Source organism: Eubalaena glacialis, chromosome 19 (assembly GCF_028564815.1).
Source record: "Eubalaena glacialis isolate mEubGla1 chromosome 19, mEubGla1.1.hap2.+ XY, whole genome shotgun sequence".
In the NCBI taxonomy this organism is placed as follows: domain Eukaryota; kingdom Metazoa; phylum Chordata; class Mammalia; order Artiodactyla; family Balaenidae; genus Eubalaena; species Eubalaena glacialis.
Window position 1 is genome coordinate 50,357,774 of NC_083734.1, and position 17,649 is coordinate 50,375,422.

At 44.7% G+C, this 17,649-nt stretch overlaps 1 long non-coding RNA gene across 2 annotated transcripts; it reads right to left on the reverse strand.

Annotated features, from left to right (window-relative positions):
- Positions 1–533: 533 nt before the first annotated feature.
- LOC133079637 (uncharacterized) lies at positions 534–16,175 on the reverse strand. Of its 2 annotated transcripts, XR_009698262.1 has the most exons (5): positions 15,951–16,174; positions 14,985–15,119; positions 6,497–6,601; positions 4,595–4,888; positions 534–4,483 (listed from the first exon to the last, which is right to left on the reverse strand). It is a non-coding gene; the product is annotated as an uncharacterized LOC133079637 (long non-coding RNA). The 2 variants fall into 2 exon arrangements; XR_009698261.1 differs by having other exon boundaries at positions 534–4,888; positions 15,951–16,175.
- Positions 16,176–17,649: the final 1,474 nt, after the last annotated feature.

Consider the following 17,649-nt stretch of genomic DNA (forward strand, 5'->3'; position numbering starts at 1 on the left):
TAAGGGGTGAGGTCCAAGCAGGGAAGCTGCATTAGGGATGGGATATGAACTTCAAGTGGGACTCGTTAGCCAAGGTGAAAGTGAGGTTGTCATTCTTAGGGGTAAAATGTAATACCTTTAATCCATAGGCATCACTTTGTGGATGGGGGTGACAGACCAGCATTGGGATAGACTTTGTCCACGGGCTATAATCCGTGAGAAATTTACTATTGCACTGAATTCCCATTCCATGTGGACAGTTGTAAGAGAGCAGAGAAGATAAGAAAGAATAAACAATAATGGCTACTCATCCTGCTTCCAACGTTAATATCCTCGATATCCAGCATGGACAGAGGAGATGTCTGCCAGAGGGAGGGAGTTTGGCAGAACAGCAGAAGCCAAGTAAGGCAATAGCAATGACAAGGCCAACTACTAAGCCTGCCCACCACATTACTTATCTATTGGTAAGTTAGTCCTTTTGAAAAGTAACTTAAGGTCTGTGACAGGTTCATAGGTGCTTTGAGTGGACGGCTCAGTAACTTCTTCCTTAGGTGTAGGTGCTGTTTTCACTCTGGTATGGTGGGCCCATGGAGTTATGCCCTGTAATTGTAAAGCAGAATAAGTAGTCCAGATTACTAGATAAGGTCCTGTCCACTTGGGGTCTAACTGGTCTTGTGGATTTCCAGCCTTCCAGGTTTTCAAATAAACCAATTTTCAGGGGAGAAAGGATGTAAAACGCTGTCCGAAGGGGAAGGCAGTTCTGGATTCCCGTAGGCATGTAAAGCTTTGATTATTTCCCCTGTCTGTAAGGTATATTTCTGCCGGTCCATATCCCTAAGATTGGTCTTGAAGCCGGGTCCTCCTGTACATGGGCTCATATGGACTTAACCTGAGCTTTCCTTTAGGGGCTATTCGCAGTCTCAAAAGTGCTATGGGGAGAAGGGAGATCCAGGGTTGATGACTGTCTTGACATGGTTTGGCTAAGTTTCTTTTGAGGGTTTGATTTATTCTGCTTTTCTTGAGGATTGTCATCTCCAAGTGGAGTGTAAACCCCATTTAATTCCTAGAGCTCTAGCGACTCCCTTAGTAATTTGGGAAACAAAGGCAGGCCCACTGTCATTCTGGATGGACTTAGGGAGCCCAAACCGAGGGATTATTTCCTTGAACAGGGCCTTAGAGACCTCCCAGGCAATCTCAGTTCAGGTGGGGAATGCCTCCATCCAGCCGGAGAAGGTGTCAGTCAAAACCAGCAAGTTATCTAAAATTTCCTTATGTCCAGGGCATTACTGTAAAATCAGGTTGCCAGTCTTAACCTGGATATGTGCCTATATACTGGGTGGGGGTCACTCCCTTGACCTTGGTTGGGGGTTTGTGTTGGGCTTATTCTGGAGGCAGATAGGGCAAGCTTCAACCACCTGTTTAAGGAGACTACGGAAATTGGGGGCAGTCATGGATTTGATGAGCCATTTTTAAAAAAAATACTTATTTGGCTGTGCTGGGTCTTAGTTGTGGCACGTGGGATCTTCATTGCAATGTGCAGGATCTTTAGTTGTGGCATGCGAACTCCTAGTTGCAGCATGTGGGATCTAGTTCCCTGACAGGGATGGAACCCAGGCCCCCTGCATTGGGAGCACAGAGTCTTAGCCAGTGGACCACCAGGGAAGTCCCTGATGAGCCATTGATATAGGGCCTCCTGCCCATAATGTGTGCTCTGGTGAGCTTCCAGGATGACCTGCAGTGCAGTGGCTGATGGGAGGAACAGCTGCCCATGACTGTTAATCATCCATCTTGGGTATTCTGGGCTTTTCAGTGGTAAGGTTTTTGTCTCAGAGATACATTGTAGCTCCCAATTTGTATAGTAAGTCTTTTCCTACTAGGGGAATTGGGCATTCTGGTACATATAAGAGTGAGATAACATTCTCCCTTTCAAATCGCACTCAAGGGGCTCTATAAAATTATGTTCCTGTGGCTTCCCTTCCACTCCCATTATCTTACATTTATTCTTGGTCATTCTGCCTTGTCGGGTGTTCAAGACTGAGTAGATGGCCCCTGTGTCGACTAGAAAGTGAACTAGAAAGTGTGTTTTACCCCCAGAGTCAGGGTCAGCCAAGGCTTCTCCAAGGAGCCCCTGGGCCCCTTCAGTCCTCTTCTCCTTTCATGTGTGCGACCAGCAAGGATGGGCCAGGACACGGTGGTCCCTTTAGCTTCCTTCTGAGACGTTTGGGGCATCCCTCTCCCCGTGGCCCTCCTCCCTGCAGTATGCACACAGACTGGCTTTGAGCCCTTCTCTCCACTGTGGGTGTGGTCTTCAAAACCTGGGGTGCCTCATTGATGTCACAGGGTCCCTTTGGGGGAGGCCCCATCATCACTGGGAGGTTGACTGACCCTGAACTGCTGAAGCCAGAATACTGGCAGTTGGTTCCGCTGGTCTATCTTCCTTGGCATCTGCCTCCAGATCCTGGTTGTTGAACACCCGAAATGCTGACTCCACCCCAGGAAGAAGGCGTAGTGCGCCTATCTCCAACTTCTGTAATTTTCTCCTAATGTCTGGGGCGCTCTGGGAAGTGAAATGGGACTTAAGAATGGCCTGCCCTTCCACTGACTCCAGGTTCACCTTCGTGTACCCACAAAGGAACTCCCTTAGGCATTCCAGGAAAGCCAAGGGGTTTTCCTTCAGTCCCTGGATGACTCCCTGAACCCTACTCCAATTTATGGGTTTCTTCCCAGCCAACTGAATGCCCTTAAGAATCAAATCCCTGAAATGTGTGAGGTGCTGCTGACCATTTTCCTCTTAATGGTCCCACCCAGGGTCCATGTAGGAAATGGCCTGGATTCAAGGCTGGTATAGAGAGTGTCCTGAATTATTTTGATTGGTCTTATCAGCTTCCTCACTTGCATTAGTTATAATCAGTGTCTTTTCTTCCACAGAGAATACGATGTTCAGGAGGGTTTGGACATCCACCCAAGTGGGGAAAGGAGTGTGGAATATTCCCCAGACTAAATTAAGGACCCCCTTGGTATCTTCCTTCAAGGCCTTGGATCGATCCTTCCAGTTACACAGATCTGAGGAAGATAAGGGTACGTGTACAGTGGTCAGTCTGCCCTCTCCATTAGGGACCTCCGAAAGGGGGAATAGCCTATTGCTTCCAGAGGGCTGGTACTGAATGCCGCTATGGGTGTGCACTGGACTAGTCCCCAAGGGAGGCATGCCGAGAGATGGAGATGGGCGAGTTGGGGAGGTGGCAAGGGCACAGGTAGGGTGGTTGTGAATTGGAGGGAGTAGAAGGTGTCAGGAACCAGGTCAGGTAGCGGTAGATGACTCAGGAGTCTCGGGTGAACTCTCAGAAGGGGAAGAAGCTACGCTTGGCAGAGAGAGGAAGTCAAGAGAATCTTCAGGCTGAGATTCAATACCAGGAGAGAGAGAGATGAGAGATAACCTCGCATTTCTCACGGAGGCGCTTGTTTTCGCAAAGCACCATGAAAAGTTGGACATAGGGGATCTTGTCCCATATTTTTCAAATGCTGGCAATAGAAGTCCAATTGAAAAATGATATTATAATTTAGAGAGCCATTAGTTGGCCAACTTTCTCCATCCACCAGTTAATACTGGGGCCATGTGATGTTGCAAAAGAAAACAAGCTGTTTGTTAGTGGGCGGTAATTTCTAGTTATGGAGGATGCACCCTAGTGGCGATTTCGCTGGGATAGAGGCTTGGTTACCCCTACTGGGGAGTCCTTATTTCTAGTCTGTTTCCAACTTTCCAGTGGCGTCCTCCTAGGGTTGGTGGCGATGCAGATCCCACAAGATCTAGCCCACACCAAGTGATCTAGGTGCTCTAACTGAAACGTGAACCAATCTTTGTGGGGGATGGGAGGGGAGATGCTGTCTAAGAGGGCCTTAGTTATGAGGTCCCCTCTCTTTTTTTTTTTTTTTGGCTGCGTTGGGTCTTCGTTGCTGCCCGCGGGCTTTCTCTAGTTGTGGCGAGTTGGGGCTTCGTTACGGTGCACGAGCTTCTCAACGCGGTGGCTTCTCTTGTTGTGGAGCATGGGCTCTAGGCGCACAGGCTTCAGTAGTTGTGGTGTGTGGGCTCTAGAGCGCAGGCTCAGTAGTTGTGGCGCACGGGCTTAGTTGCTCCGCAGCATGTGGGATCTTCCCAGACCAGGGCTCGAACCCATGTCCCCTGCATTGGCAGGCAGATTCTTAACCTCTGCGCCACCAGGGAAGTCCCAGATCCCCTCTTTTTTTTTTTTTAAAAGATAATTTTTTTTTTAAATTTTATTTATTTATTTATGGCTGTGTTGGGTCTTCGTTTCTGTGCGAGGGCTTTCTCTAGTTGTGGCAAGTGGGGGCCACTCTTCATCGCGGTGCGCGGGCCTCTCACTGTCGCGGCCTCTCGTTGCGGAGCACAGGCTCCAGACGCGCAGGCTCAGCAATTGTGGCTCACGGGCCCAGTCGCTCAGCGGCATGTGGGATCTTCCCAGATCAGGGCTCGAACCCGTATACCCTGCATTGGCAGGCAGATTCTCAACCACTGCGCCACCAGGGAAGCCCCCAGATCCCCTCTTAAGTCAGCAATTAGACATTCCCAGATCCACTGTGGGGCTGTAGGAGATACCTGATGTAGGTGGGTGCTTTCAGCAAGCAGTCCCTGGAGATAGATAGGGTGAAGGTGGAGTGGGAAATAAGGGTTCTCTAGCCGAATAAATTACCCAGAGGGCCTCTCCAGCATTCAAGGAGACTGTTCAAAGAGGGCTTGTCCCTGCTTGGTTACAGGTGATCGAGCAGGGAGGCCAAATCCCATTTGGCATGTGTCCAGTTCTCTGTACAACCAGCTACAAGGACCCAAGGACTTCAGACGATTTGGGGGTCCTCTTCTTTTCCCAGCCAGGCAAAGTGATTTTCCTGAAACCTGACAAAAATAAGATTTTTAAAGGGTTCACGTCTGAGGAGGGATCCCAAGAGATCTGTGATGGACAGTAGTAGGGAGAGACCTACCTGACAGACAGGTACCCTGCCCTGGGATGGCAAACTGGGGTAAGACAGACCAACACAAAAGATGTGCTCTTGGATTCTTGACTATATCCTAAAGGATAGAGGGAACACAGCAGGGACTGGGCAGCTTAAGCGTTTTACAGTGTGCCTACTTACACGGACATTTGTTTCCAGTCAGCAGCGTGCCTAGTGCTCATCTACCCTGGCCTGTGACTGACTTACTTATCCTTTCACAGGAGTATTCCAGTGGTGAGTGCCCTAGTGGCTTTTATGTGCTCGATCCGTGCCCATAGTTGCAGCAAGGGTTTCCAAGAGCATTAGGACAGATAAGACCACACAGAACAGAGACTGAAGCTTCAATTGTATCAAGAACAGAGACTAGGACTTACGATACACACAGAAAACAAAGCGATGTTCTTATCATGTGGTGGCCTCTGGAGGGCTTCTCGTCCAGTCCAGTCCCCTTGCTGGGAACCAGTCCACTTAGACAGCCTATTGTCCAATCTCACCCACTACTAGAGGATCGACTATATTTAGACAACCAGTTGCCCAGTCCAGTCCTCTAGACAGAGGTCTGGCTCTAGCCAGGCCAGGATTCTTTCCTTCAACCAGCCAACCCCTACAACCAACCTTGGCTTTATTGGCTGAAGTAGGGTCAGGGCCCCCTGTGCCAGCCGTCCCCTGGACACTGCCCCAATGTGTAGCAAGCATCCTTGCTATAGATACGCAAGGGTGGGGAACTGGTCTTTACCTAGGGAGCACTCTACCTAACCCTTGGCTGCTTTTTGATCTCAGACTGGATTCAGTAGCCCTCACTGGCCCAGAGGTCAAGGATTGGGGCAAACTACCCAGTTATTTAGCCAGCTTTGTCAATCCTAGGTCAGCAAGCAAGTCCTGGCTGAGTTACTGGATAGAATGGCAGATCCAAGGCCACCCTCCTGACTGGCTCACTAAAACTTGCTACAGAATCAAGTCGTATGGACCTCCAAGGAGGGGTCCATACAACTTAATTCAGCAACAGAAGCAGTGTACATGTTCAATGCAATCCCTCCAATATTCAAATGGTATTTTTCATGGAAACAGAACAAACAATGCTACCACTTGTGTGGAACAACAAAGAACTCTGAATAGCCTAAGCCATCCTGAGAAAGATGAGCACAGCTGGAATCATCTCCCTCCCTGACTTCACACTACATTACAAAGCTACAGTAACCAAAACAGTATGGTACTGGCACAAAAACAAACACATGGGCCAGAGAAACAGAATAGAGAGCACAGAAAGAAACCCATTTGTATGTCGTCTGTAAATTCACGACAAAGGAGTTAAGAACACAAAACGAGGAAAAGACGGTCCCCTCAATAAATGGTGCCAAGAAAACTGGACACTGTCAACACCACATACAAAACTAACTAAAATCCACAATTTTCCACATCAAGTCCTTCCTCTGCTGGGTCCTCTGAAAATGGACCCCCCCCCCCAGCAGTAAGGTGCACACAGGAAGCTTCTCCTCCCATTTTTCCTCACCTTTTACTCCCATGGTGGTGCCTCCTGGTGGTTCCTGAAGACACTGGGCTTCTGTCTGCATGGACTCAGCCAAGTGTTGTCCCAAAGCTGAAACCATGGCGGAGCCTGAAGAGACCGAGCTTCTGTCAGCGGCACAAGTAGTCAAGTTCCTTCATGAGCCAAGTTTACCAGTGGAACACACATGCACCTCAAGGATCAGAGAGGTGGGCTTGGTGCCGCCTGCTGGCCAGCTGGGAAGTGCAGGCCACAACCTCTCAGTTCCCTGGAGCCTATGCTCACAACTGGCGAGCCTGCAGAACCACTAAATTTGGAAATTCAAACTGAGATGGAGCCAAATATCCCATGACTTCTCCAAAAATAGTTAGTTATAGAATAATAAATTGGAAACCATATGCAATCAAAAGACTGTAGACACAGACTTTACAACTTTCACTCAAAATTGTCCATAGACAAATTTAAAATGTAAAACTGTAAAAATTATAGGTGAAAACATAGAAGGAAATCTACATAACCTTGGGTTTGGTGATGAATTTTAACACAAAGTCTCAAAAGCCTAAGAAATAAAATTTTGAACATGGATTTAAAAAATTTTAAACTTTAAACTCTATGAAATATCTTATTCAGAAAACCAAAAGACAAGCTACAAACTGAAATAAAAATATTTGCAAAATACATAACTGATAAAAGATATGTACTCAAATTACACCAAGAACTCTAGAACAAACCCCATTAAAAATGGGTAAAGATTGGAACAGACACCTGGCCAAAGAAGATATACAGATAGTAAATAACATCATATACCATTAGGGAATTGCAAATTAAAACAACAATGAGATAGCACTGTACACCTATTAGAACTAATAAACTCAAAAAAAAAAAAAGAAAAAAAGAAAAAGAAAAAAAAAACACTACTGATTGATGGAGGGTGAGGAAAAACAAGAGCTCTCCTTCACTGCTGGTGAAATGCATATTCAGCTACTTTAAAAGACATTTTGGAAGTTTTTTCCAAAGCTAAATAAGGCTCACCTGAGGATCCAACATCGTGCCTCCAGTATTTAGACAACTGCTTTTAAGAACTATGTCCAAATGCAAACAAGGATGTAATTAAGCACAGCAACTCTATTCATAATGGCTATAAACTTAAAGAAACCAGGATGTCCTCCAGTAGAAGAATGCATAAGCAAATTGGGGTACATTCATTTCAAGTGGAGCAGAATATGCCACCCCAAAATATGCCTGTTGGCATAAGGATTACTTTGAGCTGATTTCTTTTTTTAAAAAAAGAAGACACATAAGAATCTCTGAAAATCAAGTCAAGATTGCCCTTTTGTGAAGGAAGTTGACATTTATAAGGGAAGTCTCCATTTGAAAGGTTCTCTCTCTCCATACCAAGAATGGAAGGATGAATAAATCTCAAGAAACTCTTATCAATGGAGAAGCTAAGACTTAAATCTGCACAACAACCATACCCTTCCTTCCTTTTTTTGTCTTTAGATGAAGATGGTATTTAAGGTGATGGCTTGGGCCATTTCAGGGCGTTACTTAGTTTTCCTGAATATCTCTCTTGCATATAGGAGGTACACACGTTATTAAACTTCTGAATGTTTTTCTCCAGTTCATCTGCCTTTCATTTTCATTACTCTATAGGGGATCTCAATGAAGAACAAAGAAAGGTAGAGGGAAAATTATTTTCGCTCCCATATACATGCAGTGGAATAGCATTCAGAAATATAAAGGAATGAACCATCAACCCATGCAAAAAACATGAGTCTTACACATATACTGCTAAGTGAAAAAATCCATTCTGAATTGCTACATACTGTATGACCCCATTTATGACATTCTGCAACAAGTAAAACAGAGAGAGATGGTAAACGGGTTATGGGTGGGAGACTGAAATATTCCATATGATACTTTAGTGATGAATACCTGCCACTATGCATTTGTCTAAACCCATAAATTTTTACAGCCCAACAAATAAATCATAATATATTTAATTTTAGTTATTTAGGATATGGGAGTGCCACAGGATGCATTACAGAATTTAACAAAAACTGATTTAGAAATGCATTAAAAAATAACCTTACTGTTGGTGGTGGGACAAAAAGTGCTGACCTCGGTAACTTTGGAAATAAATGGAATCTGTAGACTAAAGGCAACAGTGGACTCTACCTAAACAGTGGACTCTATTTTATGTTTTTGTTTCTTTTTTAAAAAATTTTATTTATTTTTGGCTGTGTTGGGTCTTTGTTGCTGTGCGCGGGCTTTCTCTAGTTGCGGCGAGCGAGGGCTACTCTTCATTGCAGTGCACGGGCTTCTCATTGTAGTGGCTTCTCTTGTTGCAGAGCATGGGCTCTAGGTGCGCGGGCTTCCGTAGTTGCAGCATGCGGGCTCAGTAGTTGTGGCTTGCAGGCTGTAGAGAGCAGGCTCAGTAGTTGTGGCACACGGGCTTAGTTGCTCCGCGGCATGTGGGATCTTCCCCGACCAGGGATCGAACACGTGTCTCCTGCATTGGCAGGCAGATTCTTAACCACTGCACTACTAGGGAAGTCCCTGGACTCTATGTTACAAAGTTCTCTCCCTGGGGGTAGGAGCTAAGAATGCTGAAACCACTGTATTTGTAATCTGGAATGGAGCAAGAGGTGAATTCAAAAAATGACAGATGGTGAAAGCCAGGTTTCTCACCATTGGAGTAGGAAGTTACAGATAAGCAAAGGAAGAAGGTTACAATATCCATGTAATAATGGATCAGGTTGGTGGCATTTATGTAAACTCATCTTTAGCTTAACATGGATACAAACAGTTCCACATAGAAATGTTTATAGGACTTCCCTGGTGGTGCAGTGGTTAAGAATCTGCCTGCCAATGCAGGGGACACAGGTTCGAGCCCTGGTCCAGGAAGATCCCACATGCTGTGGAGCAACTAAGCCCGTGTGCCACAACTACTGAGCCTGCGCTCTAGAGCCTGTGAGCCACAACTACTGAGTCCGCGTGCCGCAACTACTGAAGCCCGCGCGCTCTAGAGCTCGTGCTCTGCAATAAGAGAAGCCTCTGCAATGAGAAGCCTGTGCACCGCAATGAAGAATAGCCCCTGCTTGCCGCAACTAGAGAAAGCCCACGTGCAGCAACGAAGACCCAACACAGCCAAAAATAAATTAAAAAAAAAAAGTTTATAATTAGGTGTATATGCGTAAGTTGGAATACGTATTTCAGTGCATTGTCAGCTGGGTACATTTAGCTTCCAAATGTAAGTTGTTTTTTTTTTTAATGGGAGATCTTTTTTTGTTGTTGTTAAATATTTATTTATTTATTTTGGCTGTGCCGGGTCTTAGTTGTGGCACGTCGGGTTGAGGACTTCTTAGTTGCGGCATGCATGTGGGATCTAGTTCCCCGACCAGGGATCGAACCCGGGCCCCCTGCATTGGGAGTGCAGAGTCTTACCCACTGGACCACCAGGGAAGTCCCCAAAAGTAAGTTTTTTAATACCATCCTCTAATAAAAGGAATCAGGGCTCTTTGAAGAAATGGCTGCTACTAGGACTGAGAGAGTAAATATATGAGCCAGGATAATCTTGAATTATCAGAAAGTAAAGAAGTACCAAGAAAAAAAACCCCACAAGATGTTTTCATTTGACATAATTCCACGAGACAATGAAAAAAGCTCTCAATATCCAAAGCAAGAATGAATTAAGCACCCAAATACTGTACTGCTGAATTATAACCACAAGTATAAAATAACTATTCAGGTGCCCACACTAGTAAGATAAATGATTACAAACATTTTTATGAATTGGGTTGAATAGAAATGTCCTATGCAGAAGAATTCCAAATAACTGATGTAGATACACAGCCATCCATCAAGGAGGTAACCCAACCCTCTTCTGAAGTGTGGGTTCTTCCTAAATAAGACATACAGTATGGACACGGGAAAAATAACTTCACATGGAAAACTGACAAACACGACCTCAGCCGTGTGACCAAAGTTAACGTGAAAGGTGATAAGTTGCCTTGAGAGCCTGCTCCCTTGACATAAAATGATGAGACTGCACTTGACCTCTCTGACCTAACTTCCTCAAAACCCATAAACCCAGTCTAATCATGAGAAAAACACCAAGTAAATCCCCATGCGGAACAGTCTACAAAATACCTGACTAGTCTTCCTCAACCCTGTCGAGGTCATAGAAACAAGGATAGTCTGAGAAACTGTCAAAACCCAGAAGAACCTAAACAGACATGAAGACTATATGTCATGTGGTGCCCTGGATGGGATCTGGAACAAAAAAAGGTAGAACAAAGGGAACCAGAATAAAATATGGACTTCAGTTAATAAAAAGGTATTAATATGTGTTCATTAATTGTGACAGTTCTGTAGGAAGCTAAAAGGGAGGGAAAATTAAAAGTCAAATAAGAAAAAACCTATTGTATCAAACTGGAAATGTAGAGGAAATGGGTGATTTTGTAATAAAAACACATTAACAAAATGATTCTAAAATTAGGAAAATACAAACATACCAATTAGCCACCCAGGGACCTCTTTCCCTTGCTGGTTCTCCTCTCATTATGCTGGGGTTTCCCTCTCCTGGACAGGGAAGGAACAGGAACAGAGATGTCCAGCGGCTCCCCTACGATCTGACCCCACCCAGTATCTTCACCTCCACCCACCATGACCCCCTGAATGAGAACACCCTGCGAGAGGGAGCCTCAGGGATTACTGATTCTGATGTGTAAGCTAGGACTTTTTTGATTCGAAGGGACTGGACACACTTACTGATGTAAAAGTAAACTAATAAATTTCTTAATGATAGAAATAAAATAGTACTTGCAAGAGGCAGTTATAGCAGTGGTTTTGGGCCTGGTGGGACAGGGGCTCACACTCTCATAGTGTGACCTGGTCCCTTTGTCCTACTAAGTGACTTTGTGGTGGCCCCATCCATAGGTACAGTCTCTATCTCTGCATCAGGGGCCTCCAGCAACTCCAGGCTGACACCCACTCATGTCCATTCTACTGGGAAGGGTCTCTCCTTCTTTAGGTTCCATGAAAAGTCACAGCTTTAAAGACCTTTGCTCAGCTTGGGTCCCATTCTCATCCCTGAACCCACAAGGGGATGGAACACGGGACTGGCTAGACACGGATCACATGCCCACTTTTGAGGTGAGCGGAACATGGGATCAACCCTCTGCAAAAGTGTGGACTGGAAGCAGGTGGGATGTAATTCCCAAAAGCTGAGATGCTGAGAACAGATGCTGGGCTGGGGGAAGCAGCAGATCCACAGCACTGACAGCCCACTGCACAGCACAGAATCTGAAGCCCAAGGAAGGAAACAGTTCACTTAGGGTCAGGGGCTGTGGCCACCCTTCCAGTGCTCTTGCTGTCCTCCCAGGATGGCAAGAAGCTCTTCCACTTGCTGAAAAAGCAACTTGGTTGTTGGTGGGAAACTCAGGGTTCCTGCCTTGGGCATCGGGTCCACACATCTCAGAGATTGGTCAAGAACAGCCTGTGTGTCCTCGGAAGGCACAGAGATCTCATTCCTGTCCCTGGGAGGTGGGAGCCCAGGCATCATGCCCCATGTTCACATTAACTACCCACCCACGAAGAACAAATGTGCTCATTTTCCAGTCTCTTCTCTCTACAAAAAGTAGAGAAATTATTACTCAATGAAACAGTGGGAGTCTCAAGGATTATTCTATACCACGATAACACAGTTGGTGGCTTTCTAGAGACCACAGGGTATGGGACAGGGAAGCACATATCTCCCCAACAATATGGCCTCAATGTGAAACTGTCTGTTAGGAGTCCCAGATGCTTCAATACCCTTTTTTTTTTTAAACACCTTTATTGGAGTATAATTGCTTTACAATGGTGTTTTAGTTTCTGCTTTGTAACAAAGTCAATCAGCTATACATATACATATATCCCCATATCTCCTCCCTCTTGCGTCTCCTTCCAACCCTCCCTATCCCACCCCTCTAGGTGGTGCTTCAATACCTTTGATTCTCAGTGGATATGAATGTCAATCTTTGTTACAACCAGAAGGTTGAAGGATTGCGGGGCCACAATCTGTGTATGGTTGTCATGACCAGGGCCACACTCAATGTTTGGAGGGTTATTACCTCTCTTGGCAGGCTAAGAGGCAATGAGGGAGGAGGCATTTGTTTCAACCACATGGATATTGGGAACTGAAACATCCCAAGGAACTGTCTAGGATACCCAGGTAGCTGTTCAATTACCCAGCAGCACAATCGGCTCAGCAACTGGCCACAGCGGCTTGAGGGGCAAAGGCTGACCTGAGCTGGAGGACCATGGATGCCTGCCTGGATGCTCAGAGGCCAAGGGCTGTTCTGAGACTTGACTCTTTTTACACCCATGCAGATGGAACAGAGGGTCCATCCAGTCCCAGGAGGGCCCTACCAGCCCTCAAGAAGCACCGATGGGCCAGCAGCTTGATGCACCCAGTCCTGTATAAATCCACACGTGTCTACAGAGTACCTTGCATGTCAGGGCTGCGCTGGACTGTGGCTGCTCAGACAGAGTGGGGCCAGCATCCCTTCCCAGGTGGGAGGGTAGAGGGAAACCCTGCATAACCTCTGAGACCCTAAGTACCCTTGACTGAGGTTGAGTTCAATTTGAATCAGTTGAGTGACCAGAGCAGACATTACATTCACCTTCTATCAGATCCCAGGGCTGGAGGAGCAGAAAAACAATGGCCTAGCTCAACCTTGATCCTAATCCTGACACAGATCCTAATCCTAAACTCGGACCCTGACCCTAAACCCTGACCTAACCTTAACCCTAGCCCATACCCTAAACCTAACCCATACTCATACCCATATCCTACCTGTATCCTAATCCTAACCCATACCCTAACACAATGAGACCAAAACCATAAACCTTAACCAATAAAGAAAACTACAACCGTGACCAAAACCAGAAACCATAAAATGTATTCATTAACCATACATATGTCATAACCATAAACCATAACCCAGCCCCAGCCCCCCAAGTCTCAGCCCTAACACTAACCCTCCAAACCACTAACACCAAGCCAAATCTAATCAAATCATACAAATACATCATAAAAAAGAAAACTACATCAGTATAACTTATAAATAGGAATGTAAGAATCCTCCACAAAAGAAGAGCAACATGAAAGCAAAAGAATATTAAACGGATGATGCCATAAGCGGCTCTACACCAGAAATTTCAGCGTGTTCAACATATTAAAACTAAGCAATGTATTAAACCACAATAAAGGTGTGAAGTAAAAACACATGATCATATCAATTATTGCAGAAAAAGCTATAATCAAAATCCAGTGCTATTTCATGATACAAACACTCAAAGTAGGAATAACAACCTAAATGTCCATTGACAGAGGAATGGATAAAGAAGATGTGTACATATAAACAATGGAATATTACCCACCTGTAAAAGAGAACGAAATAATGCCATTTGCAGCGACATGGATGGACCTAGAGATTGTCATACTGAGTGAAGTAAGTCAGACAGAGAAGGACAAATATTGTATGATATCGCTTATATGTGGAATCCAAAAAAAATGGTACAAATGAACTTATTTACAAAACATAAATAGAGTCACAGATGTATTGGTATATAGAAAACAATCTTATGGTTACCAGGGGGGAAAGAGGGGCAAGGATAAATTGGGAGATTGGGATCGACATATACACACTACTATATATAAAACAGGTAACTAATAAGGACCTACTGTATAGCACAGGGAACTCTACTCAATACTCAGTAATGACCTACATGTGAAAAGAACCTAAAAAAGAGTGAATATATGTATATGTATAACTGATTCACTTTGCTATACAGCAGAAAGTAACACAACATTGAAAATCAACTATACTCCAATAAATTTTTTTTTTAAAAAGTAGTAATAAAAGGAAATTTGTTCAATATGGAAAAGAGTAGTACACAAAGCCACAGAAAACATCATACTCAGTGTTAAAGCCTGAAAGATTTACTCCTGAAATCAGGAACAAGGCCAGGAAGCTGGCCTTCACTGCTGTTACTCCATAGTGTACTGGAAGTTCTAACCAGAGTCTTGAGGTAAGAAATAAAAGGCATCCATGTGTGAATGGAAAAATTAAAGCTGTGTCTATTCACAGAACACAGATCACATCTTGTATATAAAACTTCCTATATCAACAAAAAATTATTTGAGCTATCAACTAATTCAGCAAAATTACAGGACAAAATAACAATTCACGAAAATCTATCTTATATGTGTACACTAGCAATAAATAATCTGAAAAAGAATTTATGAAAACAATTCCATTTTAAATAATGTCAACGTTAATATTTAGGAATACACTTGATCAAGATATGACTTGTTTTTATGTATGTAAAGTTGTTTGTATGTTCGAAATTACTGGGAAGTAAGTTACTTTTCAAAACGCCCTGTCATTACCATGCCAGAAAAGCAGAGAAAACATCAAACTTCCATATAGAGGCCAAGACTTACCCAGATGCAGTTCACCCAAAGTCCACATGGAATTTACAGGCACTGTGGGAAGATTAGATTAGGAGCCACTATGTCTTTGGTGTTGTGGATGATCTGGATGCGATAGAAACAGTGGGATTTTCAAGTTCCAATTTTCTACATCATCACACCAAAAAAATACTATTAGAACTAATACATGAATTCAGTAAAGTTACAAAATCAATACACAGAAATCAATTGCATTTCTAAACACTAGTAATGAACCATCAGAAAGAGAAAGAAAACAACCCTATTACAATTGCATCAAAAAGAACAAAATACCTAGGAATAAATTTAACCAAGGACTTGAAAGACCTACACACTGAAAACTTTAAGACATCGATGAAGAAATTGAAAAAGACACAAATAAATCGAAAGATATCCCCTTCTCAGGGAATGGAAGAATTAATATTGTTAAAATTTCCATTCTGCCCAAAGCAACGTACACAGCGAATGCCATCCCTACCAAATTTCCAATGGTATTTTTCACAGAAATAAAACAAATCATCCTAACATTTGTGTGGAACCATAAAGGACCCCAAATAGCCAAAGCGACCCTGAGAAAGGAGAACAGGCTGCAGGCATCTTGCTCCCTGACTTCACACTATATTGTGAAGCTACAGTGGCCAAAAGAGTGTGGAACTGGCACAAAAACAGGCGCAGGGACCAGAGGAACAGAACAGAACCCAGAATTAACCCCACACAGATGGGGTCAGTTACTTTGCGACAAAGGGGCCAAGGACACACCAAGGGGAAGGCCAGTCCCCACAATAAGTAGTGCTGGGAAAAATGGACACCACATAACTCATGCCGGTTACACTGCACACAAAACTGACTAAAATCACAGTTTTCCACATCAAGCCCTTTCTGGGTGGCATGAAGACGAACACCCCTCCCTCAGCAGTCAAGTCACACACACACAGGAAGCTTCTCCTCACTTCTCTTCACCTTTTCCTCCTGGCGTCTCCTGGGTCGTCAGGAAACCCAGCTCCTGTCAGTATGGACACAGCCCCGTGTTGTCCTGAAGTCCAAGCCCCGGCGAGTCTAAAGGAGACTCAGCTCCTGTTAGTAGAGACGCTAACCCGGGCATCCCAGCACAAACTCTGGCGGCGCCTGAGACGGAACTCCCGTCAGCGGCGCGCAGAGCCAAGACCGGTGGAACGCGCGTGCGCTGTGGGTCAGAGAGGCGGGCTCAGCCCACTCTGTGGTCAGTGCGGGACGTGCTGCACCTGACTCACAGTTCACTGGAGACAGCGCTCCCTGCTGGCAGAACTGCTGAACCCACTAAACTGCGGAAATTCAAACTGAAATGGAGACAGTGTCCCAAAACTTTTCTAAAAATAGTTGAGGAACAATTAATTGGACACCATATGGCATGAAATGACGCAAACTTCACAACTTACACCAAATTCATTCAAAATTATTCATAGACAAACTTAAAATGCAAAACTATTCAAAATTATAGAAGAAAACATAGAAGAAAATCAATAGGAGCTTGGGTTTGGTCATGTAGATCATGAGCTTTGAGTTTTAACACACAACACAAAAAGGCAATCCACAAAGAAAAATAAGGACTACTGTTATCACAAAGCTAACTCACACCTCAGGAATCACAACAGATGATTCCCAGAATGAACTGATTTGCAGGAGGCAGCATGCCTGCAGCCCTCAGCCCTCAGTCCCCAGGTGGTGCACCTTTCATAGGAGAGATTTATTTCCTGCTTTCCAGGAGACAGAGAGAATATGGAAAGTGTCTCTCTTGCATGGGTCTTTTCTTAAGTAACATTAATTCAAAAGAATTAATATGTCATTAAGACATATTTAGAAGTGACCTGCTCTGGGCCCTTACAATATATACATACATACATACAAGAAAGAGAGAGACAGAGAAACAGAGAGAGAGAGGCACTGACAGACAGAGAAAGAGAATGAACACAAGGGAGAGGGATCGAGTAGAAGTCACAGACTTTCCATAAATCAGTCTTCATGTTAGAACCCAGTCACAATGTCCATGCACCCTGGAGGGGTGGGGATTACACAAGGACGTTTGACCAGGAGGCACCACAGAGGCCGAGATGAGACACTGGGTCCTGAATCTAAACATAACAGGAGGGCTTCCCTGGTGGCACAGTGGTTAAGAATCCTCCTGCCAATGCAGGGGACGTGGGTTTGATCCCTGGTCCGGGAAGATCCCACATGCCACGGAGCAACTATGCCACAACTACGGAGCCCACATGCTGCAACTACTGAAGCCCACACGCCTAGAGCCTGTGCTCCGCAACAAGAAGCCACCACGATGAGAAGCCCGTGCACCGCAACGAAGAGTAGCCTCTGCTCGCCACAACTAGAGAAAGCTGGCGCACAGCAACGAAGACCCAACACAGCCAAAAAGAAATAAGTAAATAAATAAATTTAAAAAAAAACCATACTAGGAGAACCTGGAAGGTTGTATGCCAAAGGGGACGATGTCTGAATTTTATTTAATTTCAACCCTCCCATGGTGGAGGAGGGATGGGAAACAGGCAGGAAGGGGAGTGACTTTCCCTAGGTCCCAGAGCAGACCCAGGCCTGTTTCAGTTATGTTCTGTGCTACGCCAGCCCTTTATGTAATCCTTCCTTTGCTAAGTCTCTGCATGAGCTACATGTG